This window comes from Wolffia australiana, chromosome 12 (genome assembly GCF_029677425.1).
Source record: "Wolffia australiana isolate 7733 chromosome 12, ASM2967742v1".
NCBI lineage: Eukaryota > Viridiplantae > Streptophyta > Magnoliopsida > Alismatales > Araceae > Wolffia > Wolffia australiana.
This window is the reverse complement of record NC_135846.1, coordinates 10428122-10436428: the sequence shown is the minus strand read 5'-3', so window position 1 is coordinate 10436428 and position 8307 is coordinate 10428122.

Below are 8307 nucleotides of genomic sequence, written 5' to 3'. Positions count from 1 at the left end.
CACAATGTGTTTCCCAGTCAAGGACTTGTTCAGTTTACACACCTAAATGACTGATTTTGGATGATGAAGTTCATGGATTTCTGCAAAAATCAGATTGCGAAAAAAAATTGCGACGTGAAATCACATGAATTGACCAGACCTTAGTGGATGCCAAGGAAGATTGAGCACTTGATCTACAGCCTGTTCTTGTTTTTCCCCATCTCCCTTTCCAGAGCATGCAGGATCTCCACAATATCCTCCCTCTGAGGGTTGCTATCCAATCCCCCCGCCGTAAAAATGCAGAAGCCACTCTTCCATGACATCTCTAGCCTGCTCCAGCCAGGCTTCTTCCTACCCATGGCCGCCCTTGCCTTCCCGACATGCTCCCATTCCCCAGCTTCAGCAAAGATGTTGGAGAGCAGCACAGTAGATGAAGCTTCACTGGGCTTCGTATCGAGGACTTGCTCTGAAATTCTAACTCCCTTCTCCACATCCCCCCACCTACAACAAGCGCTTAGCAAGGCACAAGAGACAATCGCGTAAGGAGCAACGGCCATGGCGGAAGTCGTCTCCTCTACCTCCACAAGACACCCTGCCCTACCAGAAGATCCACCAAACATGTGTATGGTGGTAAACCAAAAATAGGGTGAATCATCCAATTAAAATCCCTTATCATTGTTAATTTTAGCTTATACAATAAAATTTATAAAACCCTAACTTAAGATGTATAGTGATAAGTATGGGTATCGTCCAAGGGAAGCTAGTACTGCAATTCAAGTAGTATCTACTTGAATAGTTTAACCCTAATTAGGGTTACTTTCATCTTCAAATAAGATCAAATCACTCTAATTAGATGAATAATTTAGAAAGGAGGGTAGAAGAGATGGGAAGTATAGAAGACGTAAGTATCTCTAAGTTAACTTCTTTGATCCAATAAAAAGGATCAAAGGAGTCAAGTAGAGAGATTAAGAGAAAATTAAGGTTTTAATTTTTTTCGTGAGACTAGAATCTAAACTAACTAACTACTATCTCATAACTATAATTCAATCTTGATATTTTGCGCAAAAGTCCTTGATTTAATTTACACGCGCCAACAGACGCTGCCCGAAAAATAATGGAGATATGCCCTAACAATTCTCTCTCCTCCATATTTACCTAAGAAAAACCATAGAAAATCTGGATTAATTATGTAAGACCCTGCAAATATTTTTATTGGATTTTTACGCCTGCAACTCGCGACTACAAGCTGTTTTAAGAACATATTTGCAACCAAAGTTTAAAAATAGTCCCTCCGACTTTAGAAACTACTTTAAACTCTTATTTTCCTTATAATTATATCCTTTTTCTATTTAAAATTTCATTTCTTCCTCGAATAAATTCCCAAAAAAATAATAAAATTCCATAAAATTCTATAAGATTCAGTATTTCTTCCCCACATTAAATAACATTAAAATCAATTTTTAAACATGTCATTTCCATTTAAATAGAGTTATTCCAAGCTTAAATAAAATTCATAAATTAACCAAAAAGTAGGGTAAAATCAGAATTCGCTTAGAATATTAATTAACATGTAAATATATGATAACAAACCTATTTTAAACTCTTTAAATGGATAAAATTTTTCTAATTACTTGAATTAAGCAAATAATTTAGGGTATTATCATAAGGCTCCAAAGAGGGCCTGATGTCATACTCCCTAGCCGTAGCACAGAAAAAGGTGCGAGCTTACCGCACCATTCCGTCGTTGCTGTAGGCCTGGATCAAATACACAAAGGTCACCTCATTGGGCTGCACCACCGCAGCGATCATCCGCATGAAGAGCACCATTGCCACCATCGTGACACCATTTTGAGCCTTGCCGATGATCATTGTCATCTAGGACAAGACATCCTTTGCCAAAAGGCTCTCAAAGAGGGCCCTCGCCAAGCCAATTGCGCCGCACCTAGTTTGCAAATCCACTAGTGCATTGCCCACGAAGGCCCTCTTGATGAATCTGAGAGTGACAATGAGGTCGTGGAGCCGCTGGCCAAGCTCCAACATCGCCACATTCGCCACAACGGCCATTGCAATGGCAAGGATGAAGGGCGCAGTCATAACGACCCCATCTCGCTCCATCTTGACAAAGAGCTTTGCTGCAGCACCGCCTCCACCACTTTGGACAAGGTTCGAGATCAGGGTCATCCATGTTGTGTTCGGTGCCTTGGTTCGTCCATGGAAAACATGTTTCCATGGATTCATAATCGCTCTTTAAAATCATACATTAAGTGTACCTTTTGGAGAACTCGTTCCACCCTTGACTTTGCCGCCTCGAGATTGTTCTGAAGCCATTCATGCGTCTGGCCTCTAGAAGTATCAACACGATCACTCAGCGCTTGGATCTCCACATCTTCTTCTTCAACTCTTCTTAAAAATCTAGAAGATCTTCTCACCATGAAGACACTCTCCTTGGATGAGTGGAGAAGAGAATGGAGAAAGGGAGGGGCTCTCAAATATGGCTGGCCTGGGTGCTTGAAATGAGAGCCCTTTCCCTCTTTATATTTCACTTAGGGTTTTTCTCAAAAACCCTACAAAGTAAATATATCCACCAATGCCCTTATGACCTTGTGCTTGTGACCCTCTAGGCCCATGTATCGTTCTAGTTAATAACTTTAGTAGCCCAATAACCATTATTGACCAACCTTATTAATTAACTATATCAACATATAGATTAATTAAATAAGGATCGATTTAACCCAATCGATAGGTTAAGTTTCCAGCGGGTGGGGTGCCAAGCTACACCTCGTGCTCTAGAAGATACCGACTAGTGTTTAACTCTCTCATGGAACCTTTACCGTCATCTATTACCATATATATAATCCATCATTCGTGTGAGACTCTCGAATGACTTAGGGTATGGTATATCGTCAAACCCAAATCTGTCATTCGATTAGTACTGATGCATAATGGGGATCATTAGAGAACGCCTTCCCCAATATCCTCACTACACTAGCCAGGGATTTTATGCATCCTCTTCCTTGAGTAGATCTCTTCTTTTACCAAGGGCGGATGATCCTGTCTTGACCACTCAATCATCTCCGTGAGCTTCTAACGACATCTGAGCTATTACTTGTTTGAATCCCATGATTAGAGGCTCGTAAGTCATAGTCAAAATGTAGTCATCCATTCATGAGATGTCCTTGGTGTCTCATGTCATTGGATCACTTATACAACCATGACATGAATCAACCTGATTGACATTTAGGTATGATACCATTCAAGGATTCATATGGATCAATTTAATGAACTCTTTCTCCAAACAGCCCCCACTACATGTCCTTAGTGTCGCCACACTAATAGCCATAGGATCAGCTATACTTAGCGTATAAGTAGGATCAGCTAGTGTTATTCTATCCAGATAATTCGATGTTTTTCTTGACTATCCATCGAATAGTAATAGTTAGAATACATGTTTAAAGACTAACGATCATTGTATTATGATCTCATCATAATTCACTATGTTATTGCACGTATTCATGGACTTCATTATAAACATCACACTGGAATAATAATGAACGCCAATATTTTATTCAATGAACTTACATAAACATGGTGGTGTGATTGGCTTGATGGCCACATAATATCCATCAGTCCACATGACCAGGGAATTATCGTGGGACTGGCCTCAAAAGAGCTCGAGGGCCACCTCATGGCAGCTGTTTGCCACGTTCCTTCCCACCATGGCAGTGACGGAGGTGACACTTTGGTGGTGAATTTCACCGAACACCTTGCGGGCTTCTTCTGACTTGTCACATTTCGAGTACATGTCCACCAGGACAACTGTCACTACACCGTCGGCGCCAAAGGGGGAGACGGAGAAGTGGGCATGGGGCTAGACCGGGCACATGCCTTGGCGAGGGCAGAGAAGATGAACCCATCAAGGGAACCCTGTCGATGAGCGCCATGGAGGGGACGAGGGAGATGGCTGGGTGGGGGTGATCGGACTGGGACATGGCGACGAGCATCGTGGATTGGGAGAAAAGATCCCTTGTGGGCCTTTCGTCGAACACCATTCTGCGTGGGGCAGAAGGCCACATTTGAAGTAGAGGTCAAGGAGACGATTGGCGTAGAGGAGGTAAGAGAGGAGGCTGAGCTTGATGAAGCAAGCGTGGGCGGCCTGGCCATGGCAAGGAGAGCGCATCTCAATGGTGTAGTGAAGGATGGTATGGAGCTGCATCAAAATGCCTCCTCCGCAGTGAACAACAGTTTGATTGCGGTTTTGTACCTGAGGCTTGATGATGAGGGTGGAAGTGTTATTTCTCAAAGTTCAGGGTTATTTCTCAAGTTTACTTGCTCCACTGACGGGAGTAAAACCCTCTCAGAGTTAAGTCATTTGAGCTGGTTTTTATTCCCTGGTCATAAGTTCAGCATCATGATCCAAAAATATATAACTAGGAAAAGTGATTCTTCTAAAATAAATGCTGAGATAATTTTGGCGCCCATATGGCATAAATCCAATTTTTTTGACAGATTGGCTGCTTTCACTTAAAAGAAATGTCACTCCAAATTCAAGGTTATCGTTGACAAAAGGGTTATCCATTCTTTTTTTTTGAGTTGATGATAAGGTACAAGGTCCAAGAATAAATGAATTATATCTTGAAGTTTATCTCTGATAATATTCAAAACATAATTTAATATTTCATTAAATTCCACCAGCCTTGGCATCCATATTCCATAAAAAATCATGATAATTTAATTGGATATATGTTCTGTGCTTTAGTAACATTCTATATTTTCAATGAAATAATTGAAAATTTTAATTTTAATAACATTATTATGGTTTTGTTTTTGTTTTGTAAGTATTTTGTTTTTTAAAAATCCCTGTCCATAAAAAATGGTTAAGATCTATAGAACAAATGAAAAGTTTTTAACCAAGCTGGAATTGATCCAATAATTATGTGTAGTACATCAAAGTATTCCCCTAATTGTTAAAATTTATCGTGCATTAAAGAAATCTTCATGGAAATCAGAGCAAATCCATGGAATATTGACTTCAGTCGCTTAATATGGGCGCGACATGTGGATCGTAGAGTAGTGTACTGACAATTGTGACTTTTATGTGATTGGACAAAATATCTTTGTTCAAAGTATTGTTAGAATTATAGCTTAAACATCTAAAGACTAATGCTATCAATCAAAACAAAGGATGAGCGTCAGATGGATCTTTCTTAATCATAAACATAAAAGACAATCCAACATCTAATCTCATGTCTAGGGTAAATTTGGGTCAATTTAGTGGTCCGAGAATGTGTGGAGGCCTTTAATTATTGATAAACTCAAATAAGGGTAGTTATTTCCATGCATTAATCATCTTATAACTTCTAAAAGTAAGTACATCATTGCCAAAACTGCTTGTTTTTTCATAGTAATGAGATCATGCCTTTTCACTACCCTAAAGATGAAAAAACTTACATTTCTACTTAATTAGTGTTTCCATCAATGATTTGACATGAATTTCACAAGTTAAACAGTTCTGGATTTACTCTTAATTGGATTTGAGGGATATTTCTAACCCCCACTTGACTCAATGAGTCAAGTGGGATATGAATCTAACGATTTCCCTAGTGTGTTGACTTTTCAGGTCAAGGTTGACTTTTCATGGTCATAAAATTATGAAATTTTATGGAAAAGTCAAGAAAGTAGTCTGAAAGCTTGGGACAAAAATTCAAGTCAAAAGGAGCAAAGATCAAAAAGATACACGCTGACCAGTGGAGCTGACTCAATTGATAGGCTTGGTGCAAAGGAGCTTGAAGGAGACCTTCTAGAATGTCCTTGGAGGCTTCCAGGTTGATCAAGACATATGGGGGTGACTCCAGATGGCAGATCCTGGTTGGATGAGAGCCCAAGGTCGAGATCCAGGCCAGGATCCATGAGGTGGAACCCATCCATCCATCCATTCCAGCCCAAATCCAAGGGCTAGAGATGATTTGTAACAAACTCTAACCAACTCTAACCAACTTATTCTGTTCCCTCCAAATTTGACCTGGGGGGAAAGAATCTGGTTGGTTGGGGTCTGTTCACCTGGATTGAAGCTTCAAGAAATCAATCCTGGACGTTCATCCATGATCCAACCACCAAGAATGACTGAAACAAACACATGTACCCCTATAAAAGGGCCCCCCTCACCCTCTCTGAGGGCATCCAAGAATTGAGTATTGTTTTCTTTACTTTGTGTCTTTCTTGAGCTTGTTCCTGGGTCCATCTTCATTCAGAAGGTGCAAGGAGTCTTCTAGAAGCGTCCTGGATCTTGAAGCCAGTTGGTAGGGAGTTGGAGCAACAATCTTGGGCCATTTGTGGTGTGACAAAAAGGTTACGCTTTTCTTTCCACCCTATATCCTTTTAGAATTCTCTTAAGCTTCTTAGCTATACTTAGGCAGATAGCCAACGTCTCAAGCTTTCCAACGCCTACTCACACGTGTCAAACCGATATCTGGAACTCCAGATATCGTCGTTTTGGTCCATAGCACGTGAGAGGACCTCCGCGCGCGGCGGAGCGGCGAAGCCCAGCGCACAAGTAGTGGCGGAAGCGCCCAGGCTTGTGCGCTATCTCTCTCCTCCTCTTATTTTTTCCATTCAATTAATTCAGAATTTTTTATCTCTCTCTAGAGACGATAAAAAATTCTGAAAAAATTCTCAAAAATCATTTTCAATCTAAACTTTCTACGTAAATTTTTTTACACTTGGTAAAATTCATATCATCCTTCTTAATTGAACATTTACCTTCATAATCACTAAAAGCTTTACAAAAAAGGTTATATGAATCTTGAACTTGCAATACTAGTTGAAAATCTTTCTAACTAACTACCTAGCTCCCTGAGGGATCGACCCTTACTAAAATACTACTAGTAAGGAAATTAAATTGTTGATTGGTACTTAACTATCCTTACAAACGACTCTCAATCAAATTGTACCCCTTAGTTAGGACTAATCAATTATGTACGTGTTGAAAAACTCAATATTGAAAATGTTTATTATTCTTTGTGCTTCTTCTTAGAGCCTTGCTTTAAGTATTTCCAGATCATCAATCTACATGTCCACGACCTTATCACCTTAATTCAAGCAATAAACTTCAATAATACATAGTAATAAATTCTGGATCAAACCTCGGAGCTCAACTTTCTTATTTGCATCAATGACGGTTTCCAAGGACCAAATTGAACCACCAAGCTGATATCAAGAGATTTATTCTCCTATGAATTTTTCTAAATTTTTTCCCTATGGTCTTCAATATAAAATGCAAAACTAGTTTCCACTCCGGCCTCTTGTTATATCTCGAGTCTCAAAATGTACACAATTGATATTATTTAAGATGTATTTTGGATTAGTTCTCACAGGTCATCTCTTTATTCCTTAAATGATATGACTTGAAAATTACAAGGGTTTTTACTACACTTAAGGCTATAAGTATAATATTATTTCTTGAACTAACTAAATCATTTAAAAATTACACTTGAAGTATAATGAATTATCATATTGGCATTTTATTGACGTAATGTCAAAATTTTACCCTTAGTTTGTTATGTTGAGACAATGTGATGCAGGATGACTAGGGGATGACGGGGTGATGCAGGGTGGCTAGAGGAGACGGGGACAGGGTGACAATGGGAACCGGATACTACGATGACTAGGGGAGGGATGGGATAAAACAGACCACAAATCACACAATCAAATTCGAAGATTTAAATCCGGTGAAAATAATGATGGTGCAGCCCCTTTCCTCGTCGAGGGCGGGAGTACTGTCTTACAACCACCGCGATGAAAAGAAAGCAACACATTCAATAAATCCGAATGGCAATCGCTAGAAGATTCAAAGACCTATTCAACTAGTCGCTTGAAGATTCAAAATCCAATCAAATCCGACGGCGGTGGATGAACACTCGAAGAACACTGGAAGAAGAACACGGACACCAAAGAGTGTAGAAGTACCTCGGCACTAGATAGTGCATGAAGAGGCTGCGGGAAATTCTTGACGCATCGTTGGCGGGACAATTGACGTGCGCTTCGACAGGGTGTCATGGATCCAACTGGTAAACGGGGCGTGCACTTGCAGAATGAAGGATCTGAAGTCGGGATGCTGATTGTAGGGATCGTGCGGGCACGAGGTGGCTGCGCAAGCGGGCGGCCTGCGTGGGCGGTGGCCTGCACGCGGGCGGGCTGCCTGCGCGGGCGACGGCCTGTGCGCGGGCGGGTGGAGGCCTGCGTAGGCAGGCTGCCTGCGTGGGTGGCGGCCTGCACGGGCGGGCCTGCGCAGGCGACAGTTCGCGTGGGTGGCGGCCTGCGCGCAAGCGGGCC